The 8,683-nt window shown below is 40.0% G+C and overlaps 1 long non-coding RNA gene across 5 annotated transcripts; it reads right to left on the bottom strand.

Annotated features, from left to right (window-relative positions):
* Positions 1 to 2,778: 2,778 nt before the first annotated feature.
* On the bottom strand, positions 2,779 to 8,043 carry LOC146364234 (uncharacterized). 5 transcript variants are annotated; one of them, XR_014799063.1, is made up of 5 exons: positions 5,255 to 8,043; positions 4,608 to 4,764; positions 4,247 to 4,355; positions 4,020 to 4,141; positions 2,779 to 3,877 (listed from the first exon to the last, which is right to left on the bottom strand). It is a non-coding gene; the product is annotated as an uncharacterized LOC146364234 (long non-coding RNA). The 5 variants fall into 5 exon arrangements; XR_014799064.1 differs by having other exon boundaries at positions 4,020 to 4,355; positions 5,255 to 5,479; positions 5,634 to 8,042; XR_014799062.1 differs by having other exon boundaries at positions 3,061 to 3,877; positions 4,020 to 4,355; positions 5,255 to 6,027; positions 7,872 to 8,041.
* Between the last annotated feature and the right edge of the window lie 640 nt (positions 8,044 to 8,683).

Genomic DNA, 8,683 nt, shown 5'->3' with positions numbered 1-8,683 from the left:
ATAGGGATATTGTTTTGAACTGCCGTGCAACACTTCTCAAGTCTTTTGCAGATTAAAACCAGGTGAAGGTCCATACCAAGTACTCCTAACGACGCCAACAGCTTGCAAAATCGCTGAGAGGCCCTCTTGGATCCACCAGAGCCATTGCAAAAAGTGGAAGTGAGTGATAGCACAACCTAAAGACACCACCACCCCGACTCTTTGGTGATCTACAGGTGAAGGGAGGGCTGATTGGGTATATCCCGCCTTCTACTTCTCGCCTGTAGTCTACTCACCAGAGTAAATCGGTGTGTCTGGTCATCATGAAGATTATTCTGTTTACCACCTTGGCCCTGCTGCTTACAGCATGGACCCTGATGCACTTAAAGGATCAAGAAGCCAACTTGCATAGAAGGGCATGGATATATGACAACTCACACCTGACTGAAGTGACACAGGACTACATCCATCCCTGGATGAACAACGCCTGGTATAGAAAATATATAATCGCACAGAAGGCAAAGATTGTTGTATATGCTCACACATGCCTGCTACAACACAGCATGCTACATTATATGGCAGACTTATGAACATGACTCAAGTGACATGCGCAGCAAGCTTTGCCAGTCTAGGTTATCAATATTTAGGAATTGTCCTAAACCACAGCGACTTCCTGACTATTGGACTATCGTTTTGGGCTGTTTTTAAATGCATTGACCAGCATCAACAAAGAACAAAATCAGGAAATTGATGCCATGAGAATAACTGTTATGCAACACCGAGTTGCCCTGGACATGATCTTGGCAGAAAAGGGCGGACTGTGTGTTTTGTTTAATATAACTTGTTGTACATATATTCCAGACAATGTGCATTCTGATAATATGACAAATGCTCTACAATTACTTAGAAACGTTCAACTGGCACAGGTAACCGATTGGGCAAATTTACAAAGTAATTGGTGGGATTGGTTTATGAGCGGCTCATGGAGAACATTGATGTTTAAGGTTTTGATGTTTATTGGCCTAATACTTATCATGTTTTGTATCTTTACTACATGCATTATCCCCTGTGTAAGAGGAATGGTATCAAGAATGATATCCCAATCTCTTGTTGCATATGTCACTGTGCCAGACGAGGAGGAAGGAGAAGACGATGAGTATGAAACTAATGTGATGAATGATTATATTTGAATGATACACATTTTATGACGACCAGACCGAAAGCACTCACAATGTAGGGTCTGTGTCTGAAACACATTGATGTATCTGTTTAATTTCAGCTACAAACAGGAGGGAATGATGAAAGATTTTTAATTTTGTGATTATTGTTTAGTTGTAGCTTCATTTAAGATAGGAGAGCTTGTGAGTTGGAACCACCACAGGAAAGGAAAGTGGAACCAGATGTGTAGAGGAATGCGGTGACATACGATACTACCTCCTGAGTTAATGGTCTCTCTCTCTCTCTCTCTCTCCTTATATGGGAATGTTTAAATTTCTATACATACCAAGCTATCTCCTGTTTCAACAGACAAGCTAAAGGTCTCTCCTTTTATGGAAATGTTTTTGTATTCTGAACATGCCACTCCTACTTCCTTGGAAACTTGCTTGAAGTATAAATAAAGGATGTGCTAAGAGCCCTGGGCGGTTTTCCTCTGGGTCACATCTGTTCTGCACACAGTTGGTGCAGAGCAGATCGGACCGTGATGGGGGATCGCCCATGTATATGTACATGTAAATAGATATCTGAGTTTGAGTATCTTTGCCTTCTAACAATTTTCTCTTCACAATAGGCCTTTTATAGCCGTTCATGACACGCACACACACACATAAAGCACTTTGCCTCACCATGAGAATGCAACTTTACCTAACCTAACCTTTAAAGTATCTGATATAGGATAGATAGAAAAATGAAGCAACCAGAGATTTAATGATGAATACTCTGGGTTCTGTAGTTCACGTTTTACAGTCCTGAATGACTCTTTGCATATAATTTATTGAAGAGGAGTTTAGAATGCACTTTACATTTAGACTGTTGCTGTCTAATTTTTTACATTGTTGCCGTGTTATGTCATGAATAAGGTTCACCTGCTGGGGGTTTGATGGATCAGCTGGACAATACAGTCAAAGACAGACTTCATTCATCATATGCAAGAATCCTAGTTGGATTTTTGTTGTCACTCATGTTTTTGAACCAAATATTGAAAACAATTCTGACAGACTGGATACCTGGTCAGGGTGTACATTACCTTGTACTCAAGCATCCCAGGACAGAGCCCTGCCCCACCATGAGCCTGGGTGGATACGTGGTTATAATATAAAAGGACCAATACTGAATATGAATATTTCATGAAAATTGAATTATAATACAAATTAGTAATAAGGCTTTCTCTGCGCCTATATCTACCCCATACTCAAAGAGCTGCGGGCAGAGAGGGTGACAGGAGAGGATGGCACTGAAGAGAAGATGCTCGGTTTCTGGAGTCTCCTGGTCCTGTCAGTATTAGTAGGATGCATCTGCTGTGTCTTCTCGTGGATGCTCACCTACCTTGACTCGTTCCAGCCTGGTATGGATTTCCCAACACTGCGGACAGTGGCCCACGTCAGAGACGTTTAATATTGATTACATATGTCTGAATTGCTAACCCTAACCCTAGCTCAACAGACCACAATGCCCTGGACTGTCAGTATTATTACATGCTGTGAACACAAGTAGCTTTGATCACAGTTTATGTTGTAAAAGAGAAGGAATATTGGAAAAAAAGATCAACATTGTGATATTATTTCTTCCAAACTGACCAGAAACATGCTTGTCAGACTCTCACAGCAAAGGATCAGACTCACTGTGCATGACAGCTCAGGCCAATGATGTCTGTTAGATTGTCAGTTGTTTAGTGTGCTTCTGTACGGTTAGGGTCACCATCTCTATTTCAGAATAATTAATATGCGGAAAACACTAAAAGTTGATTGTCTTCCAGTATTCTAGCATAATTAAAAAACTTTGACTTTGTAAGTACATATTATTAGTCCTAATGCCAGTATGATTCTTCATAACTCCTGCTTTGAAATACTGAACTTTATTTGAAAATTTACCTGATGAAAGATAATTTACAGTGGCAGTCTGTCAGGATAATTCTGACTATAAGATCACTGTATTAATCTGAATCCTTCTGAAATGTGCTGTGGATGAATGCTGATGCAACTCACTGTGTGAAAACTGTTAATAAAATGAATCTGTGACACATGCAACACATTCACAGAGGAAGAGGACACAAAGGGAGGACACGCAGAGGCTGTGTTGAAGTCAGAAATCCAAATCTTTAGTCAAAAACAGGCGGCGGTAACAAACAGGAAGACAAGCAGTCCATCAAACAGTCTACAGGGTCAAACATACAGAGAATTCAAACAGCCGTAAAAAATTAACTGGACACTGAAAAACTTAAAGCAATGTGTGACGCAATAAAAGGAAGCAGCGCAGTATATTCACTGAATTATCATCAATTACGAAAGAGAAAAACGACGATTTCTAAGGATTATTTTCTTAAATGCAGTTAGAGTGTGGCTGGTAAAGATGGAAACATACAGAATGTAAACTGTGTGAGTTTGGTGAACTTTGTTAGTAACAAATGAGGTAAAAAAACAACAACCCCAAAACAGACAAAACACAGAAAGAGGCTCTCAGTATTCATTAATAATTAGAAAGAAAAATTGTGGTCGTGGATTTTTACAGTCTTAGTTCCGCTCGCTGTCATCATTATAATCATCATGATCAATGGCGAGGTCCTTAGGTGGGTGGGGCTGTCTCTGGTGATGTCACCATGAAGGAACAGCATCTGGCACGTGTTGCTGAAACATCCCAGTACACTGGTGTAGTTTCCTCTCCAGCTGTTGGACATTTGACACTTGAACATTAAGGGGAAGAAGAAGAAACAGTGTTAGGTCAGGTGACCACATGGTTTCTAAAGTAACTGACAGGAAGTAACCAGGCCGTTAGAAATGGATGGCATGTGTTTAGAGTTACTGGAGTTGGGTAACTCTACTTACCAAAAGCAGAAGCACACAGATGACAGATCAGATGCTGAATGTTGCAGGAACATGCTCATGTGTGGTGGTCATTCAGTGCTGCTCCGGCAGGTTAGACAGTCCAAGACTGATATCCTGCCCATCTGAGAGTTTGAAAACACACATGCAAAGATTTATTTTGTATTACAGTCAAAGTTGGATGTTCATTTTTGTCCTTTAAAAATGTTTGTGTATTTGAAAGCACTAACATTTAAGGATGACTTGGATTGTCTCCTTTAAAGGGGAGACAAGTGTATCCACTGATCTACGTCACTTAAACTGGATGATGACTCCTCTCCCCCTCACTCAGAAACACTCCTAATATAACCAAGCAAATAAATAATATTGAAGATTTACTTACATCATTACAAAAACATCAAAAACATCTCCCTTTGATTCTATTTCTCCATTCCTGCTGAACATCAGGCAACAAATATCTCAATAAATCACAGTAAAATGTAAAGCACATATTTTCTCTGCTTTGTCTAACCTCTGCAGAGCCTCTGTCAAGAAAAACATATCTGTAAGCATAAAACAAATATACATTTCATAACACGTCACTGGACAAACCTCGGTCAGTTGATTTCCTCTGTGCAGTGCAGACGAACATCAGTCAGCAAGTCAAGGTGGTGAGATGGACTGGTGTCCTTTGTGACTCTGCTGGTTCTTCTGAGGAAACACCACCGTCTCTCCACACCGTCACCATCTGTGAGCACAAACTGCTGCTCTGCCAGCATGTAGGAAATCAGATATCACACACACAGGGGTGAAGAAACATTAGAGCTCAACTTTGGATACTTTAGATCTAAACAGATCAAAGTAGCTCTTAGTTTCAACAATCAGTGAGCAGACAAACAATGATACCATACTGATTCTGTATGAATACAATATGGTATTTTCAATACAGGTGTCAAATTAATTTATTAAAACTAATACAGATATATGTATATATATTTTTTGATAAATTAGTTTGCTAAATTATAAGAATATATTTTTATTTTTTTTTCATTTAACAATTGCAACTGAAAGAAATTAAATATTGAACAAAAATATATTGTCACATTCTGAGCATGCTCAGCACGCTGACAGACTTGAAGTTGCTACAGATTTTAAGAAGTGATAATTATAGGGAAAAAACTTCTCTTTTTCATCCGTTTAATCAAACATTTGATGCCTCAGCTGTCTCAGTCCTATAGCGTTCTGCAACTACAACTAACCTGAAGCTTGGATTTGGCTGCAGGTGCCCCTGTACATCCTTCTCAGCAGCACACATGTGGGTACCATTTAATCCCACTTCTTCCTGAGCTTTGCTTCATCACAAGACCAAAGGTGGCATCCCGTGTCACAGTCTTATCATCATCCAGAAGAAACATTTGAAGAAACATCATGGAGAAGAAACATTTACACGCCTCCTGGTTTTGTTTTCTGATCCTGCAAAAAGACTGAGGACAACGAAGCCCAGAGAACACGAGATACACAACATCCAACATTCAGACTCAACAGCCTCCATAAATGAAGAGCACCAGGTTGGTTCAGTTATAGTAGATATAAGCATACTTCACATTACTGGGTATGAATAATAATGAGGGGGCAAACTTTGAAGATGCAGAGCATGATGTCCCATCATCAGACTGCAAACAAACATCCACCAGGCTTCTTTGTTGCCAAAATTGATGATTCTCCTATCAGGGATCAGTAGCGTGTATTAACCTGTGGTATAAGCAGCAGTCACTGAAATATTACTGTTTCAGATAAGAAATCTAGGACATAAAAGCCAGGGTGGGAGGGATCTCTGCAAACTGACTTACCTCTGCAAGTGTGAAGCTCAACAAAAATCTGACTCTCCAGTCACAGACAAACAAAAAACTCCAGCTGGGAGATAGAAAACGCTGTCTGGGTCTTGCTGGATGTTGCTGGTCAGAGTCCACACATTAGCAGAGTGCTTCTTGGTCCCACTGACCCATGTGGACAGCGACTGTGGAGAACTGTTCTGGAAAACAGAGAAGAGAATTAAAATAACAAAAAGCCAAACAGGATTTCCACAAAGACTCTCTTGGAATCAGCAATCAAAAAATCACTGGTTCATATTTCAATTAAATATGAACAGGTTCCTTAAATGTACGCAGTTAAGATCTGATTTAATTTAATTTCCTTCACACAGCACATTTGTCCAGGCTGACAGGTAAACATAGAATTAATCTCAGGTAACATGACTCATAGTAGAGATTCAGTAAGAAAGATTGCTAGCTCTAATATTATTACCACACAATCCAAGGACACACCAACAGCTCAGATTTGTAGAACTATTTAAACAAATGTCTTCTGAATATTCAATTCAGGTTCACAGTGGGAGGGTGGGGGGTGTCGTGGAATTTTTTAAATAAAGTCTGCAACACAGAAAGAGCTGTGATCAAGCTATTTATTACTGCGCCAACACACATCAAACATCACAGTTCAGTCATGTCAGCGCTGCCACAGAAGTTGTGCTCCTACTCCTTTATGCATTCCAAGGAAGAGGGAGGAAGTTACAAACTGATCCTACCACACTTCACGTGTCTCGCTATGAAACCTAACGGATCAATGGTTATGCTGTTTTGTGCCCTTGGCCTTATCAGCACCTGTAAAGGGAGTTGTTTTCTCAAACTGCTGACGCTGAAGTAAGTTCATCTAGTTTTAGAAACTTTCACTGAACAGTCTATAACAGTGTCACAACTAAGCATATGCATAAGCACTTAAATACTTTAAATGAGAATAACAGAAAATTTCTTTTACAGAGGCTAGAGCCTGTCCCAGTAGTCATAGGTAGAGCACACCTGGACAGGTCACCAGTCTGTCAGAGGACAAACACAGAGACAGACATCAGAGTAACAAATCTATTTAAAATTAATGTAAGTTTGCTGCAGCTGTATGTATGAACATGTGTTTCTGTGCTCACAGTCCACCTCTCAGGAACCTGCAGTTCATTTTTAGTCTACTTTAAACAGACCTCACAAAAGGCTGATGTGGCTGGATCAGTAGTCTGATTTAAGTACGATACCTTTGGCCAGGGATTAATCTGGTACATCGCTTCACTGCAGTCTTACGTATTTTCCCCACACCTGAATGAAAAAAATACTGATATATACAAATAACAGCTTCAGCTGATGCAGCCTGACTCAATCCTAAATGTTCAGCACACACAGAGAGACACAGAGATACCGTTTAAAGTTTAGTGTTAACATGAGTCACTGATCATTTGCAGTATTACAGAGTCTGGCAGTCTTTGCATGATGTCCACGTCACTGTGAGTTTCTAGCTGACTCTCAGGTGTGACAGGTGTGCCAGCAGGAAAGAGTAATAATAACCTGCATTCTGAGGTTTGTCATGCAGGATTAAAGGAGCCAGGCTTTGTTCACACAGCTAGGATTGTATTTTACACTGACCCTGGGTCAGTATAAGTATCATACAGTTTAAACGAAGCACTGAAACTTGCACATATTTATTATAGATGCACTGAAGCTAATCGAGATATTTGCTGTCAATCTGTGGCTGCGATTAAACACTTTACTGAAAACTTTATTAACTAGTAACTTCATCAGTCATGACAGAAGCTAATATTTCTGTGCTAACATCGTTTAAACAGTAACAGCTTTACTACAATATAAGCTAACGTTTACACCGTAACTTTAAGCTAGCACCATAAAGACGGTAAAACACGTAATAATATCTACAAATGCATCTTAAAGCTGTTATATTAGCACTCGGTGTATTACTAACATAAGCACATTAACATTACTGACACTGGCTGACTTTTAATAGTCATTCTATAAATGCTGTCTGTTTAAATGGTCTTACCTGTACACACTGCTGTATCCACCGGATTCCAGCCAGAGTGGATTCTGGATCCTCCATCTGGATGGATGAGAACAACCTTCTGAACAATCTAGCAGGAGATGGCCCATATCTATGGGACTGATTTGTGCTAATAACGCCCATTGTATGGACTGATAACATCCGAAGAGGGTGAATAAAGTCACCCAGTCGCTAGCTGTGCCATTACCCAGCATACATCACTCCCTCCATAAATGCAATAAACGATACAAAAGTATCGTTCTACCTGTTTTTCCAGGTAGTTGTTTACATTATATAATTTATTGTGTTCAGTATACGTCACTACAATGTGATTTCGGAAATATATAAATATACGGACAACAGGCTCTTCCGCGGCAATCTCTTGTCGTCAATAAGCAACGTTAAGGGAGCTCTATAGTATTCAATGAGAGGACCCTGCATGTCAATAAGTGAAGCAGAGGGAGCCTGACCATGCGTCACACGTTTGACGAGTTGGGAGTGAGAACGTGTTGGTTGGTAAAATGTTTAGGATGAGATGGAGATATAACACTCATGCACCCTGAAAATTATGAAGGTCTAAATATGTATCAAAGGGACTCACTGAACATCAGTGGATTTCTATGGGGCAAACGTACTTAAAGCAGCCACTGTGACCATTGCTGCAGAGCAAAATGAAGAATACTGATGGGGACTATGAGGGTTTGTAGTTAAATTCCTGCTCTTACCGGATCAGTGAGTGTCTGTTTCAAGACTATTAACATACTTCTACATCACTATGGAACACCAGCATTTCTGCAGAGGACAGAACCACCTGC

This window comes from Perissodus microlepis, chromosome 20, assembly GCF_051167445.1.
Source record: "Perissodus microlepis isolate ML-2025 ecotype Zambia chromosome 20, ASM5116744v1, whole genome shotgun sequence".
Classification (NCBI taxonomy): domain Eukaryota; kingdom Metazoa; phylum Chordata; class Actinopteri; order Cichliformes; family Cichlidae; genus Perissodus; species Perissodus microlepis.
The sequence above is the reverse complement of the archived record's forward strand: the minus strand, read 5'-3'. Positions and strand labels throughout refer to the sequence as shown.